Here is a 15,683-nt window from a genome sequence, read left to right as displayed (position 1 = left end):
CAAGCAGTCTGTGGTGACAGCCAGGGAATCTCCCAGGCACAGTCACAAGGTTTAAGATGGCAGGGCTTCGAGAAGCCAGGTGTTATAGCAACCAGCGAAGGTTTTCTTTTAACATCAGTAACACCAGTAAGAATTTCTCAACTCTGCTTTGTCTTATGCTGACACAGCAACTGTCCTTCTGCTTAGCTCCTCTGGATTTAAAGGGCTCTCACGTGTCTAGCCCAGTCACCCCTATCTTTCAGTTTATCTTAGGTACGGTCATGATGGCATGCAAGGATCTCGGAGGCTTTCTGCATCTCGAGAATACAGACAATAATAAATCCCTTATAACACAGAATTATTCTAATTTTCACAGGATAATGCTTAGAAAAGTTCCAGACACACAGTAAACTCTCAAAATATTACACTACCCGTATAATATATGTGGTAACTTTGTTCAATTGCAAGTACATCTGCCCTAAAAACAATGATCTTCAAGGAAAAAAAAATAACAAGAGTATCAACTCCTAAGTCTATTAATCGAGAACTGGTTTAAACAAATTGTATTACAGCTATAAGGTGAAATACTATGCTAACTTAAATAATAAAGGAAGAGGATTTTGAGAAATGTGATATGGAAAATTTCCAATACATATCAGTGAAAAACCAAGTTGAAAGAACATATAATCCCATTTTAAAAATAAGTCTATCCTTCTTGTATACGCACAGAAAAAAAATCTGGTAGAAACCACCAGACTAACTATACACCACAATCTGGGTGAGGACTTCACTTTCTACAGAATATACTGCTATAATATTTGGTTTTTAATAGTAAGCACATGATTCTTATCAACAGAAAAACATGAAGAGAAAGGCACACAGAGCCTTCTTAAAAAACAGCATGCTTTTACCCGAATTTGTTCACATGGTATTCAGCGTTCATTGCTCTTTAGCACTCAGAGTGGCTCAAGTCTGTTTTTAGAACAGTGTCAGGAGCTGCTATATGAGCTGTTTCCTGTATGGGGCAGCTATTTTTAATTAATGAACATTTTGTTGTAAGAGTTCACTGGAAAATAAAACCACCACCATTTCTGCAAGTCAAACGAAAAAAAGGCTTACTCTCTAGAGTAAAATGAAAGATTTCAGTTATAAAAACATACTCTAAAAGGTATTAGATGGTATGTAATATTGAGTATTAAGCACTTTATTTCCACTGTGATACTAAGATTAATCTCATTTAAAAATTTCTCAAGGGAATCTAAAACTTCTATTTACTTCATCTCTCCTAAGGAAAAAAAAATAATACAGCATTCTTCCTATCACAGGCATTCAAACATGAGCTGCAGGGAACATCAGAAGTGAGAGAGAAAAGAGAATGAATACAGAAAGAGAATAAAGCTTTCCAAACATTCACTGAGCAACTAGGTGCAAAATACTGTTCTATACTAACTAGAAGAATTAAAATTGTGGTTGCTCTATCTCTAAGTGTATTAGCAACAAAATCACCCCTTCCAAATCATTAGATTCTCCCAAGGTTTATGAAACAATATGGCCCAGAAAATAGCTGCTATGTAAACCAGTTTTATTTATCCATGCAACTCTTCAACCCGTGGGCTCACAGCACAACTTAAGGGGTCCTCTCAGGGAGCCTGCAGCAGGGCCAGAAGGTAAGAATTCAGGGGTTAGGTAGAAGAACCAGAGTTCCAAAGGCCCCACCAAGCCACTCCTCCCCAAAATGAAGACGGGATTTTCCTGCAGATCTAAGAGAAGGTTCTAAGAAGCAGCCCGCCCCCACCCCCGACACACACACAGTGTATGTTAATGTGCAGTACACTCACAAAAACAAGGGTTTATTGTTCTCTTGACAAACTGTACTCCTCATGACAGGTGGTAATACACCCATTTACACTTAACTCTACCCACACCCTCTCCACTCACCACTTCCCTAAATTCCTTGCATTTGTAAACTATTACACAATTTTTTTAAATATTTTATTTATTTATCTGACAGAGAGAGAGAGAGAGAGAGCGCGCGCACAAGCAGGGGGGAGCAGCAGAGGGAAAGGGAGAAGCAGGCTCCCTGCTGAGCAGACACCTGAGCTGAAGGCAGACACTTAACCAACTGAGCCACTCAGGCGCCCCTATTATACAATTTTATTTTTATTTTTTAAGATTATTACTTATTTATATATTTGACAGAGAGAGAGGGAACACAAGCAGGGGGAGTGGGAGAGGGAGAAGCAGGCTTCCCGCCGAGCAGGTAGCCCCATGTGGGGCTCGATCCCAGGACCCTGGGACCATGACCTGAGCCGAAGGCAGAATGTTTAACCTACTGAGCCACCCAGGCGCCCCCCCCCGCCATTATACAATTTTAAAAGTAACTTATCTGTTAATTTGATTCAAACAGGTTATAGAATTTCTACCTAATACACTGAACAAAAAATGCTGGCATTTAAGAGATGTTCTGAGGATAAGATGGTAAGCGTTCTAAAGTCCTATGAAGGCCTTGCCTATAGCACACCTCACAGAGGGCTGTGATGGCTAATTCTATGTGCCCACTTGGAGAGTGTTTCTGGATAAGACTAACATTTAAATCAGTGATTTCTGAGTAAACAGACTGCCCTCCATAATGTGGCAGGCCTCGTTCAATCAGCGGACAGCCCCGATAGAACTACAAAATACCCAGCCTTCCCAAGAGAGAAGTCTCCAGCAGATTGCCTTCAGACGTCATCTACATCGCTGGCTCTCCTGGGTCTTCAGCCTGCTGATTTGGACTTGCCAGACTCCACAAACCCACAAGCCAATTCCTTATAATACACGTGCACACATTCACATACCCACACACCCTACTGGTCCTGTTTCTCTGAAAATCCTGAATACAGGGATCCCCTTTGGGACGTCATAGCCTGGCTACCAGCAGTTTAATATCTACACAGGAAGAGTCATTCAATGAGGGGGAAATGGCCTCTCCTGACCAGAACATGCCTAACCCTTCTTCCAATCGTGGTGCTCGCCAGCAAATCATGCTGTTTAGGAATACATGAATATGCCTGGAATAGGATATAGCTAGGCACACCTTATTATCCCTTACTTATTAGATTCCTAAGAAGAGAAAGAGTGCTGAAGGCAATTTATACTCTGCTCAAAGCTTTGAAACACAAACATAATATAAACAAAATCACATAATTAGATAAATTGGCCTTAGCAATGACCTGCTGAGGCCATTATGGAATTGAAAGGAAAATGGGAGGCAGAGACAACAGACAGTGGTAGAAAGTACACTGATCTCTGTTTTGGAGCATCACACATTTTTCTCCATTACAAGTGACTGAACTATTCATGCTTGCCTCAAAATACCTTAGTATTACCAAATATTAACCTAAATAGTTATGGTACTCCTCTACCCGGTTCTCACCCCCTCCACCAACATTTGCCTGCTTAAGCAAATGACCCACTGTAAACACACCACCTGTGGTCATGCTTCATCCTAACTTCCCCCACCACATCACCCTTCTCTCATCTTGCTGCTGTCTAATGTGGCCTGCCCCCACTGAGCAGTGGCACCTACAGGGCATCCCTTACAACCATCCTCTGATCATTGAAACTGCTACTTCTCCATGCTCTCACAGTTTCCATGTTGGGAGAAAAGTAAGTGCCACCACACCAACGTGTTGAAATATTTCTTGCATATAAGCTTTTTAAACCTATACTTTCTAGGGGTACCTGGGTGGCTCAGTCAGTTAAGCATCTGCCTTTGGCTCAGGGTCCTGTGATCGAGCCCCTCATTGGGCTCCCTGCTTAGCAAGGAGCCTGCTTCTCCCTCTCCTGCTCCCCCTCCTTGTGCTCTTTCTCTGTCAAATATATAAATAAAATCTTAAAAAAAACACAACACTATACTTTCTATTGTCTTTACCTCATCACCTCTCATTTCCACAATATATCCTGCCCTAGGGCCACTATACCACTCTAGTTTTTAATCCTTATCACAAATTGAAGTTGTAGGCAGAATAGATATTATATACAATTTAGAGATGAGGACACAAAGATAAAAAGAGATAAACTGACTTGTACAAGATCAGAATATAAATTAATAAAACTACAATTAGGACACATTTTTCTATTAACTTAGTTTAATTTCTTTTACACAGGGAGGATATATAACAGTTATCAAAAGCATAAGATCTCAAGTCAGATTATACTTGCTCTACCACTTATCACAATATGACCCTCGATTAAGTTTATGAATCTATTAGTTTATTAACCTAAATTATTAGTGGCTTGGTTTCCTCATCTGTAAAAACCAGAACAGTATTGACCTTCAACTGGTTTTTGAGGAGATTTCATAAGATAAAATGGGTAAAACCCTTGAACGTTGCCTGACACATAGGAAACCATTAATAAACTTTATCCATTCTCCTTATTGTTTTATAACTGAATCAGCCTTTCACCGGTTATGATATACATGCCCTACTCACACTTATCCTTTTTAATCTTTTGTAGAATCATGAATTTCAGCTGAAAGGGACCAAACACATTTAAAAGCCACGGATAAATCCAGTGTTTATTTGCACAGCATGTTTTATTGGGTCACATGCAAATACGTGCTTAGCAAAAACTTTAAAAGGAAGTTGGGGGGCACTTGGGTAGCTCAGTTGGTTAATGTCTGGCTCTTGATCTTAGCTCAGGTCTTGATCTCAGGGTTGTGAGTTCATAGCCCTATGCTGGGCTCCACGCTGGGCATGAAGCTGACTTAGGAAAAAAAAAAAAAAAGTTGGGACAGAAAGGAAGTATCACAACTCGAATAACCCTTCTGCCTGTTGAGTTGGCTGCTTATTGGCTATGTAAAATAGCCAGTAAGTGCAAAACTTAATTTTTCTGTTATGGGATCACTTTATAGAACATTGACCAAACACAGTCTTGATATGGCTACATTCTAAACTTAAATGGCAAGTACATTACGTGGTGCTCTTCCTCTGCCATTTTAGACCTTGGGCCTTTACCCAAAACATTCAATTGCTCTGCCCACATGGCTTAATGCTTCTGCAAAGAAGTGGGCAGGCGGTCAGAAGATCCAAGTTCTCATTTAAATTCTCACGTAACCTTTTCAGACCTCAATATCGCCAACGACGATACCACCCACTTGTCTACTGCTCGGGTTCTTCAGAACAAAAACAGTCAAGACAAACCATAAAACACAGGCACTGGCTTCCAGGTTTGCTGCACAGAGGGGAAAAAACCATCTGTGGGGATGGTATCCTCCCAGTGAAGGCATCTTAAATATCTGAAGTACAAAGTCTGTAAGAATGGGTTATTTGCCTTTAAACAATGATAGGTGAGGGATACTTTCTTGTGCTATGCTCTTGAACTTGTCTCCAAAAGAATTAGTATTTTAATTTGTATGTAAGCCACAATAAAAATACTCTTGACATTGACATTTCCAATTTCATATTATAGAAGATTTTGGCATCAAGGTTTTAGTAGTAAGGTGGACCTGGATTGACACTTTACTAGCATCTCCTGTACTAGCTATGTGACTGTGAGCAAGCTAGCTAACCTTGCAGATCCCTGGGTTCTGTTTGCTTTTTGGTACAGGTGGTCATATTGAACAAAGAAGCCAATTTCACCTTCTCTCACAGGATTATGAGGAGCAAATGAGGCCACACACACCACGTTATGAACAAGACAGCACCAGCCCACACCACTGCCCTAGTCTGTCAGCAGCTGAGGCAGCAGTCTGTTTCATTCACACCTGGATTTCCAAAGCTGTGTCAAGTGGATTTGCTAGGTGATATGAGTTAACACAAGCCCGCTGATCCAAGAACTGTAAGAAGTAAGTTTAAAACCTATCCACAGAAGACATACAGGGTGAGTAAAAGTTTTAGCAAGACCATTAGCTGTGATTCACAGTACCTATGTTGCATTTTTCTTTCTGTTCTCACTGCCTTTAATCATAGTTCTGGGCATGAGTACGTGTAGGGAGAGCTAATAAAAATGACAATGCCCCATCTGAAGGTCCAAGGTCTACGACCCAAACTTGCATGTTTCAAGTTCCTCTTCTGTAGGAGTGCTGACAATACTGACTCCACCTTGGGCCTCCATCTTGCTCATGTTTGCTCAATGACCTCCCAGGAATCTGTTAGAGATAACATAGTCTTCCTTCTTTCCTGCTGCACAGGTGGTGCCAAAAGATCTAATTAAAGGGTAGCTGTCAATTGGGTGCATGCAAACCCTTCGAGGTGCATGCAAACCCTTTGGTCCTACTACAGTGCCCTTCTGTGTGTCCCCTCGCTCTATAAAATCTGTGGACTAAGGTCTGGACTTTGTGGAGAAGAGCTATGCAGCTGCTATGGATCATCATCTTCTGCCTGATCAACCCCGTCAGTCAGTTACCCTGAATCAAACTCTGTAACATATATGAAGTGGCCTGCTTCATTTTCTGGTCTCAAAGTGCCCTCTTGGTTTGGGAGATACTTTACTGTCTCTCCCCCACCTTCTAACACATTCGTATTTTGAATTTGGCCCTGGATGTTGCCAATCTGCCAAAAAAGAATGTTTTCTTATCTTCTTTTCTAAGGCATAAGATTTTTCAAACTGCGGTCTCATTCCATTAGTGGATCTGACAGAAAACAGAGTTATGTACACACAAAGGATAAATTTTATTCCAGATACACATGTGTATACACACACACACAGTGTTATACGGGATTGTGGTTCATAAGTTTGAAAACCACTATTCAAAAGCAGTTACTGACTGCTCTCCTTTTGAAAATAAGTAACTGATGGTAACACTACTTTTTAAAAGGTCATTGTGATCACAAAAGAAAGTTTAAAAGGCTAGACTGTTAAGAAAGTTCTCCCTCCTACTTTAGCACACTGGTCCAACTGATCACTAATAGGTCCAAATAACTGATATGATATCTTTAAATCAAGAGACAGATATGAAATGAACCATGAGGGAGAGGGCAGGTACAGAGGAAAAAACATTTTATTAATCCTAGGTATGGTGTTAGATTATACGCTAGGCACACATACAGACATCCTCCTTTAATCCCCCCAATCCTATAAGTACGATGTGGCAGCTACACTTCATAGTTCTGCATTTTAAATGATGACCTAATGAAGGTCATTTTCTTATAGTCACAGGACTGACAAGTTTGGTCATTACCACCCACTGACCAGCAGTGCCTGGTCTGGGCAGGATAGGGCCTACTTTCAGGATTATGGATAACCAGAAGGTACAATTTAGAACATCCTCCCACCTCTAGCTTTCTCCATAAATAGACAGCACTTAAAACAATAGCTTACTTGGCACAGAACTGGAACTCGATGAGCAAGAACAGCCAGTGACTTGCTGTAAGATCTTGGGAAAGCCGACATCTCCATGGACCTCTATTTGTGCATCTATAAAGTAAGTATAACAGTGTCTTAACTGCCTGGTCACAGAACTTTGTGGGGTTTTGAGAGCTAAGATTTTATGATTCATGCCTTTAAGAGGACACATTCTAAGTAATAAATTCCATCACCAGAAACTTCATCAGAATTAAAGTAAGTAGCAAAGACACAAACTCTAGGGCACAAATTCTTTCCCTGTGGCATCCTGACTGGCTACACCGCCCTCTCCCACCCCCGCAGGCAGGGCTGACCCGGCTTCCTAACCTTCTAGGTCCGCCTAGGATTCTTGCCTGTCCTGCCACCTAGTGGCAGCAAGGATTAACATGACCAGAGCAAGTGTTCACTCCTTGCATTCAAGATCGGTTCCCTCAGCCAATTAAGTTTTTTTCCTCAGCCCCCTGCTGAGACGGAGCCTCTTCCCTTGGATCCTAGCTTTCAGATGCCTCCTACCTCACAAAGCCTGTCTTCATTAGGACAACCTTCACTTCCAAAGGAGCCATCAATGGAGAAGCCACTATATTTGCTACCATTTGTTTAAATGGTAAAACATACAGATGGGATTTTAAAGAGACTTAAAGACCCATACAAGTAGAAAATGATCCGTAATCAGAAATTATCCATCTATTAGATTCAAGGCAACTGTGCTACACAACTCTGGGGTCCCAAAGGGGCATTCACAAACTAGCATTTACGAATGTCACCACATGGACCATTCACATATGTCCAAGGGCCCTGATGAGACTCATCACTACTTAATATATCTAAGTTTGAGAAACAAAACTTGTCAGAACTCCCTCTTCTTTCTTTGCTTCAGGAGCCACCTGGCCTTATATGCAAAGCTAAGCTCCAGAAACGCTTACTTATTAAAAAAAAAAAAAAATCTTCCGGGCGCCTGGATGGTTCAGTCAGTTAAGCATCTACCTTCGACTCAGGTCATGATCTCAGGGTCCTGGGATCAAGCCCCTCATGGGGCTCCCTGCTCAGCGGGGAGCCTGCTTGTCCCTCTCCCTCTTCCCCTGCCCTGCTCATGCTGTCTCTCTCAAATAAATCTTAAAAAAAAATTTTTTTTCAAACAAACCCTTCCTTAATAACCCTTATTATTAAGGGGTCAAATGGCCTCCAGCTTTCTACAGCTCAGTTGGCTCTCACTTATATTCAAAATAGAAAAACTCTCTGTGGAGGGTGGGCAAGTAATTGAAAGGGATTAAGAGGTACCAACTTCCAGTTATAGAATAAGTCATGGGGATGAAAAGTACAGCCCAGGAAATAGAGTTGATAATACTGTAATAATGCTGTATGGTGACAGAGATAACTATACTTGTGGTGAGCACTGAGTAATATACAGAGTTGTTGAATCACTATATTGTATACCTGAAACTAATATAACATTGTATGTCAACTGTACTTCAGTAACAAGAGTGAAAAAGATAAAAGCTCTCTGAATGGTCCCCTCATGCTGAGCCCAAAAGGGATAAAATAGCATAGGGATATGTAGCACATTTCCTTTCTTTTAATCAAGTTGACCCTTCCCTAAAGGGGAGAAACAGCAGCTAATCCTCTTTGTCTTTTTTTTTTTTTAACTGTTTCAATGAAAGGAAGAACAATTCAGAAAAAGATTAAAGAGAACCTACATTTATTAAGAACCTACCATGTGACAGACACCAAGCTAAGATTTTTTTATATATAGGTTATCTTTCTGAAGAAAAATTAAAGCAATGGGACTACAGTCAGAAATCAATCCCCACTTTGTCAGTTACTGGGGGTATAACCTTGAAAACACATTTAAATTCTCTGAAGCCTAGTTTCCTCCCATGTAAAATGGAAATAATGTATTCCATAATGGGTACTACACAGCTACATACCGTGCCTGGCATGTGTTTGTTGTATTCTCTCCCTTATTGTGGCCCTGGTTATACTTTCTTGAAAGAACTGGAGGTCTGGAGAGGAGGGTGGTGGCAGGGGGCGGGGTGGGGGGGGGAAGGTGGGCAGCTTTAGGGAGCTAAGTAGAGTCCCAAGCATTTCTGCACTTACAAACTGTCTCCAGCCTTTTGTCTATTACTAAAAATATTTGCGGGGCGCCTGGGTGGCTCAGTGTTAGGCGTCTGCCTTCAGCTTGGGTCATGGTCCCAGGGTCTGAGCCTAGTCTTGGGCTCCCTGCTCGGCGGAGGGGGGGGGGGGGCTGCTTCTCCCTCTGCTTGTGTTCCTGCTTTCGCTATCTCTCTCTCTCAGATAAATAAAATCTTTAAAAAAAATACTTGCAAACCTATTTAGATGAAAATTTAGTTTCATTTTAAATACAAGCATATAGTGGCTTCCTCATAGATGAAAAAGAAATATGCAGAAAAAGAAGTAATGCATTATCGTATTTGACAATTATCAGGAAAGGCAAACCATGGAGTAACCTGTGAAGGCATTTAAGGCTGCCACATGGAGAACGGAAAAGTAATTTTTATACCAACTCTCCTAGGACAGATATGCAGTGTTTACTTGTTATTAGCCACCTGACTTTATGCAGAAACCAAACCAAATCCATAACAAAAAGGTCATAGTTAAAACCTTTAAAAAGACAAAGATAATAGTTACAGGGCAGAGGGCATAAACTGGGAACAAGTAGATACTTCCATTTAAAAAATACACAACATTTTTGAAATTCCCCCCGAAGGTTTCTGTTTGCTTTATAGTATCTCTCAGTGTTCTGTGGAAATATGCAGACTCAAATTCCACTTCTGCTAGTTTATAAATCCACAGCAAATAAATAAAGTACCTGGCAAAAAGACACCAAAAGAACCAAAGAAACAGATGAATCAGGGGAAATATTATGACTAAAGTCATCGAGCAAAAGCTTCTTAAGCTCTGAGGCATTTTTCTTCACCTAGTTAGCTTCTAAGACTGAACAAATCATTTGAAAACTTTTATTACAAGCCTGGAGATACATAAGGAGCCATGAAAACCTTCATCTGACAAGGGCTTAATTAAATACAACAGTAAATTGTGTATTTACATCAGTGTGAGTTGAATATTGCTTATGTTTTTCCCCCCATATGTTCCTGATTCAGATTAGGACTGACTTTCGAAAGGAAAAATATTTTTTTTCCTAAGTGGGTATTCTATTAACATACAAAAACTTAGAAAAATCAATATTAACTTTGAACACGATGAATAAATGCTGAACCCTCAGACACAGGAACAACACACATCACATATGGATTAGATGTTTCAAGCAGGGTTTCTATAAATACAACTTCATTAAAAATTCACTAGTAATCTACTGGAAAAAATGGATTACTTGTATTCTTTATCTCAGTTAACAGCATTTTAAAATCCCTAGTTATTCAATAGAAACAATATGTAGAAAGCCCATGAATTTTTAAGAGACCTGGGTGAAATACTTAATCTGTAATACAGTAATTGGGATCTTGGGCAAGGTATTTCATTTCTCTGAACCTCAGTTTTGCTGTCTATAAAATGAGTGTCTATGTCAGAGGAGTAACATTAACTTATCACAGAAAATATACAAAGGACACCATAAAGTCTACAGTACCTAGTAAGAATCTAAGTAGATCCTCAGATCACCAACTCCTCTTTGCCTTAGTTTTTCAGCATCTTTCTCTAAACCAATCTTCTCAAGTTTTTTTCATACAACCCATTAAAACTTCTGACTCTGCACCCCAAGAGATGAGTATTTATAAATTATACATGGATGACTATACTAGTATATTATAAAATACACAAAAATAGAACTTTTAATAAGAGGATAATAAAGATAAAATGAAAAGCAGTTTTAAATACTGGCTTCATAATATTACTTAATATCTCAAAGCACAGTAAAGCTTAAGTCAAAGTTCATACTGCACACTGGATATACACCCAGACTTCAAAGAATCTTTGTGATAATTCTGATTTTAGTTTTTTGGTCACCCTCTTGTCCTATCAGGTTAAACATTATTTTCGCATAATGTGACTCAGAGCTACTAGAAGTGCAAGTTCTCCTATTTACTTATTGTTAACTTGCATTTTATTGTTAGGCTTATCTTCAAACTGTGGTTTCCTTAAGAGTATTTTTGCACTCATGTATCATTTTGTGAGAGTTTAAAGCTAGCCAATATATTGTATAAATCCACTGAACCAAATACATACGAACTGTACCGTTTAGCAAAATATTAAAAGCAAAGACAAAAAAGCCCTGCTATCCCTTCTGAGTCACAGGGCTGTCTTTCTCCTTTCAGGAAGCCTTACCTAACACATGGGATGTGACAATGTAACATTCAGACGACGAAGTCACCATCAACAGATGTAATAACTAAGATGATTTTTCAACATACATAATAAATACTGATAAGGATTTTTTAAAAATAATCAAAAGTTCAAATATTTTCTCCCAACACCTGGATTGTTTCACTTGCCTCCAAGTATACACACACCCTATACCCCACTTAGCCTTCAACTCTTATTTATTTTTTATTGTTATGTTAATCACCATACATTACATCATTAGTTTTTGATATAGTGTTCCATGATTCATTGTTTGCATGTAACACCCAGTGCTCCACGCAGAACGTGCCCTCTTTAATACCCATCACCAGGCTAACCCATCCTCCCAACCCCCTCCCCTCTAGAACCCTCAGTTTTTTCTCAGAGTCCATAGTCTCTCATGGTACATCTCCCCCTCCTATTTCCCCCCCTTCATTTTTCCCTTCCTGCTATCTTCTTCTTTTTTTTTTTAACATATAATGTATTATTTGTTTCAGAGGTACAAGTCTGTGATTCATCAGTCTTACACAATTCACAGTGCTCACATTAGCACATACCCTCCCCAATGTCTATCTCCCAGCCACCCCATCCCACCCACACCCCCACCACTCCAGCAACCCTCAGTTTGTTTCCTGAGATTAAGAATTCCTCATATCAGTGAGATCATATGATACATGTCTTTCTCTGATTGACTTATTTCGCTCAGCATAATACCCTCCAGTTCCATCCACATCGTTGCAAATGGCAAGATTTCATTCCTTTTGATGGCTGCATAATATTCCTGTGTGTGTGTGTGTGTGTGTGTGTGTGTGTGTGTGTGTGTGTGTGTGTGTGTTATACCATATCTTCTTTATCCATTCATCTGTCGACGGACATCTTGGTTCTTTCCATAGTTTGGGTATTATGGATATTGCTGCTATAAACATCGGGGTGCACGTACCCCTTCAGCCTTCAACTTTTGATACAGCTCCTCCAGTCTATGCTCTGCATGGCTTAAAACTTATCTTTCTAAATTATAAGTCTGATCACATTACCCACTCCCTTCTCAGATATCCTCAATGGCACTACAACTCCTTACAGGGTAAACCCAAACCCTTCAGCCTTGCATAAAAAGCTTATCCAGCTTTATCTCTTACCAATGCCCACACTAAGCCTTATTCTGGAGCCCACTAAATTCTTAGATGTTTCTAACATATGGTCTTGCATACCTTCACTCATTCAGTAAGCATTTACTGGCTACCTATTATATACCAGGCATTGAGGAAGACAAAGAAGACCCAGTCATTCATTGCCTGCAAATGCCCAGACTCCTAGCACAATTATGAAATAAATAAGATTATAGCATAATGTGAAAAAATACTCTAACGAAGATTTATACAAAGTATTATGAAAGCCTGGGGTCAGAATGCTTCTCAGCTCCTATCAGGTAGGTGTTCCCTCTTTCACTCAGAGTATACCTACCTCCCTTATTCCTTGTTTGATAACCTCTTACTAATCCTTCACAAATCCAGTCCCAATGTCCATTTTTACTTCATAAACTGGCCTGGAAAGATTTCATGGCTTCTTCCCAGCAGCTCCTATATCACTGCATCATACTATTATAAATAACACTTACTGCTATATTATTATGACATCTTCAATACAAGTTTTGTGGAAAGGTAAATCTTCAAATGTTACAAAAAGAGCTGGGTAAAGCTGCAAAATAATGATTCCACCTAATGACAACTATAAAATTTTTAAAGTTAAGATTAGCCATTCAAGAAATGTATTTGCTCCACAGGGGTTTTATTTATGCCATTTTTAATGGAAGTGTAATATACAGAGAGAAAACTGCACATACCATGCTCAATGAATTTTCACACAAGAGACCAAGTCCAGTAACCTGTACCCAGCCTTAGGCCTTGTAAGTCCCAGCGACAATCTGAACAACTATATTCAGATACAACAGGTGCAATAATCTAGTTTTTAGCCAGAACTTTTTTCAAAAATAAAAACTTTTAAATATCAAATTGAGAACTTCAAAGAACAGAAAAATTACAGCAGGAAAATATTTTAAGAAATAAATAAGACACTTTAAATTCAGCTGTATAACCAAAGTTTTAATTTTTCATATTGATCTGATACTCTATTTCAAAACAAGTATCTATTTTCCTTGAAAATATTTCTAGATTTTTAAATGAATGCTTGCTTTTTCCAGTTTTGTTGTTGTTGTTGTTGAAGGACATACAATTTAAAAAGTAAGATAAAAGCAGGGTGCCTGGGTGGCTCAGTTGGTTAAGCATGCGACTTGATTTCAGCTCAGGTCATCATCTCAGGGTCGTGAGATCAAGCCCTGAGTCAGGCTCTGTGCTCAGCACAGAGTTTGCTTGGGATTCTCTCCCTCTCCTTCTGCCCCTCTCCCCACTCTGTCTCTCCCTCTCTAAAATAAATGAAATTTTTTTTAAAAATTAAGATAAAACCTTTAAAAAAACCTTTTAATTTTGTTTGTGATCTTTATAATAGCAACAGTCAAACATCACCAAACAACTACAATTTACCAACCAAATCTCTTTCAAACAGCTACTGGCTGTTGCATCTAAAGCCTTGAAAACTTAATTTTAATGAAATGGTGACTCAAAAGAGATTTCATCATTCCTGTTGATCATGTAACTGTCTATTGGTAGGAGGGAAATGAAGAAAGGACCAGCAATTTCAGCACAAGACGCAGCTTCTTCTCTAACTAATAAAGTTTAGAAAACTTTAGGCAAATCCCTTGAACTCTATGAGCCTGATTTCTCATCTGTAAACATGGGGATTATATGCCAAATATGTGAATACTTCCCAAACAAAAACACCTCCCTCCAAATTCAGTTATGCCTGTGAAGTACTGTTGTTAAATCTAGAATAACAAACATAAAGTCAGAAGCCACGTGACAGAGCCCTAATCCTACCCATCTTTGTTGGATGACCTTAACGAAGTCATTAAATCTCTCTGGGCTTCATTGCCAAGAACAAACACCAGACCAGATCACCGGCTATAGTAATTGTCTTGGTCATGGAGCACTTGAAATTCATGAGGCTCTTTGCAAAACATGTTCCTGTGGATAAAATACTGATTTACCAACTAAGTTCAGTTCTATCACACACAGGGGACTCTTATTACCAGAAAATGTAACTATATTATACCTATTAGAAAAAGAATGAAAGAAAATCACAGACACAAGTAAACAAGGCCACAAAAATAAAATGGGCTGTTTGCGTTTTTCCCATTAATTTGCATTCATATATATCTATACAGATTTCACTGTGAATTCAGTTTGTACTCCCAAACAGATAAATGGCAAGAAGTGATAAAGGTCAAAAGAAATTTTGAGTTAAAAAAATTTTTAATGACGAAATGTTATTCCTTATCTAACAGGAAGGAAAGCAATCCTGTCCTTACTGAATTTAATTATTAATCATTTGATTATTCAGTTTTAAAAGCAGAAGTCTTCACCCCAGCTCCTGGGAGCAGAGATGGACGATGGAAGCAGTGGATAATCTCCAAGGTCCCTTTAAGCCCTAGGACTTTGGTTTCCACTGAAATTTGCATCCTATCCATATATGCTATATGTTCTGGGCACAAATAACAACGTAGTACTTTTTTTTTTACGATTTTATTTATTTATTTGACAGAGAGAGACACAACGAGAGAGGGAACACAAGCAGGGGCAGTGGGAGAGGGAGAAGCCGGCTTCCCACGGAGCAGGGAGCCCGATGCGGGGCTCGATCCCAGGACCCTGGGATCATGACCTGAGCCGAAGACAGACGCTTAACAACTGAGCCACCCAGGCGCCCCAACAACGTAGTATTTTAAATAATGTCTAATAAGCTGTTTTAATGAAAACAGCCCATCCCACATACATGTACATATACTCACACATAAACACATACCCACAAAACATAACCCTGGAGGACTGGGTCCCTTGAAGATATCCTTGAAGCACACTTAATGCTCTAACAGTACATTTTTTTCCATATTTGACAAACCAAGCACAGGCTATGTTTTCTTACAAAAGATCCTAGCAATTAGATACTAGAAA

General features: G+C 39.4%; 1 protein-coding gene across 1 annotated transcript in view; it reads right to left on the bottom strand.

Annotated features, from left to right (window-relative positions):
• Positions 1 to 7,310, bottom strand: part of FGD4 (FYVE, RhoGEF and PH domain containing 4) — a 148,807-nt gene extending 141,497 nt beyond the window's left edge. The window contains exon 1 of the mRNA XM_028113200.2: positions 7,285 to 7,310. The gene's annotated coding sequence lies outside the window, so the exon portion shown is untranslated. The remainder of the gene's footprint in view (positions 1 to 7,284) is intronic.
• Positions 7,311 to 15,683: the final 8,373 nt, after the last annotated feature.

This window comes from Eumetopias jubatus, unplaced genomic scaffold (genome assembly GCF_037043125.1).
Source record: "Eumetopias jubatus isolate StellerSeaLion01/CBP00866 unplaced genomic scaffold, mEumJub1_p1.0 scaffold_8, whole genome shotgun sequence".
Lineage (NCBI taxonomy): Eukaryota > Metazoa > Chordata > Mammalia > Carnivora > Otariidae > Eumetopias > Eumetopias jubatus.
Note: the sequence above shows the minus strand (reverse complement) of the source record. Positions and strands in the feature narration are given on the sequence as shown.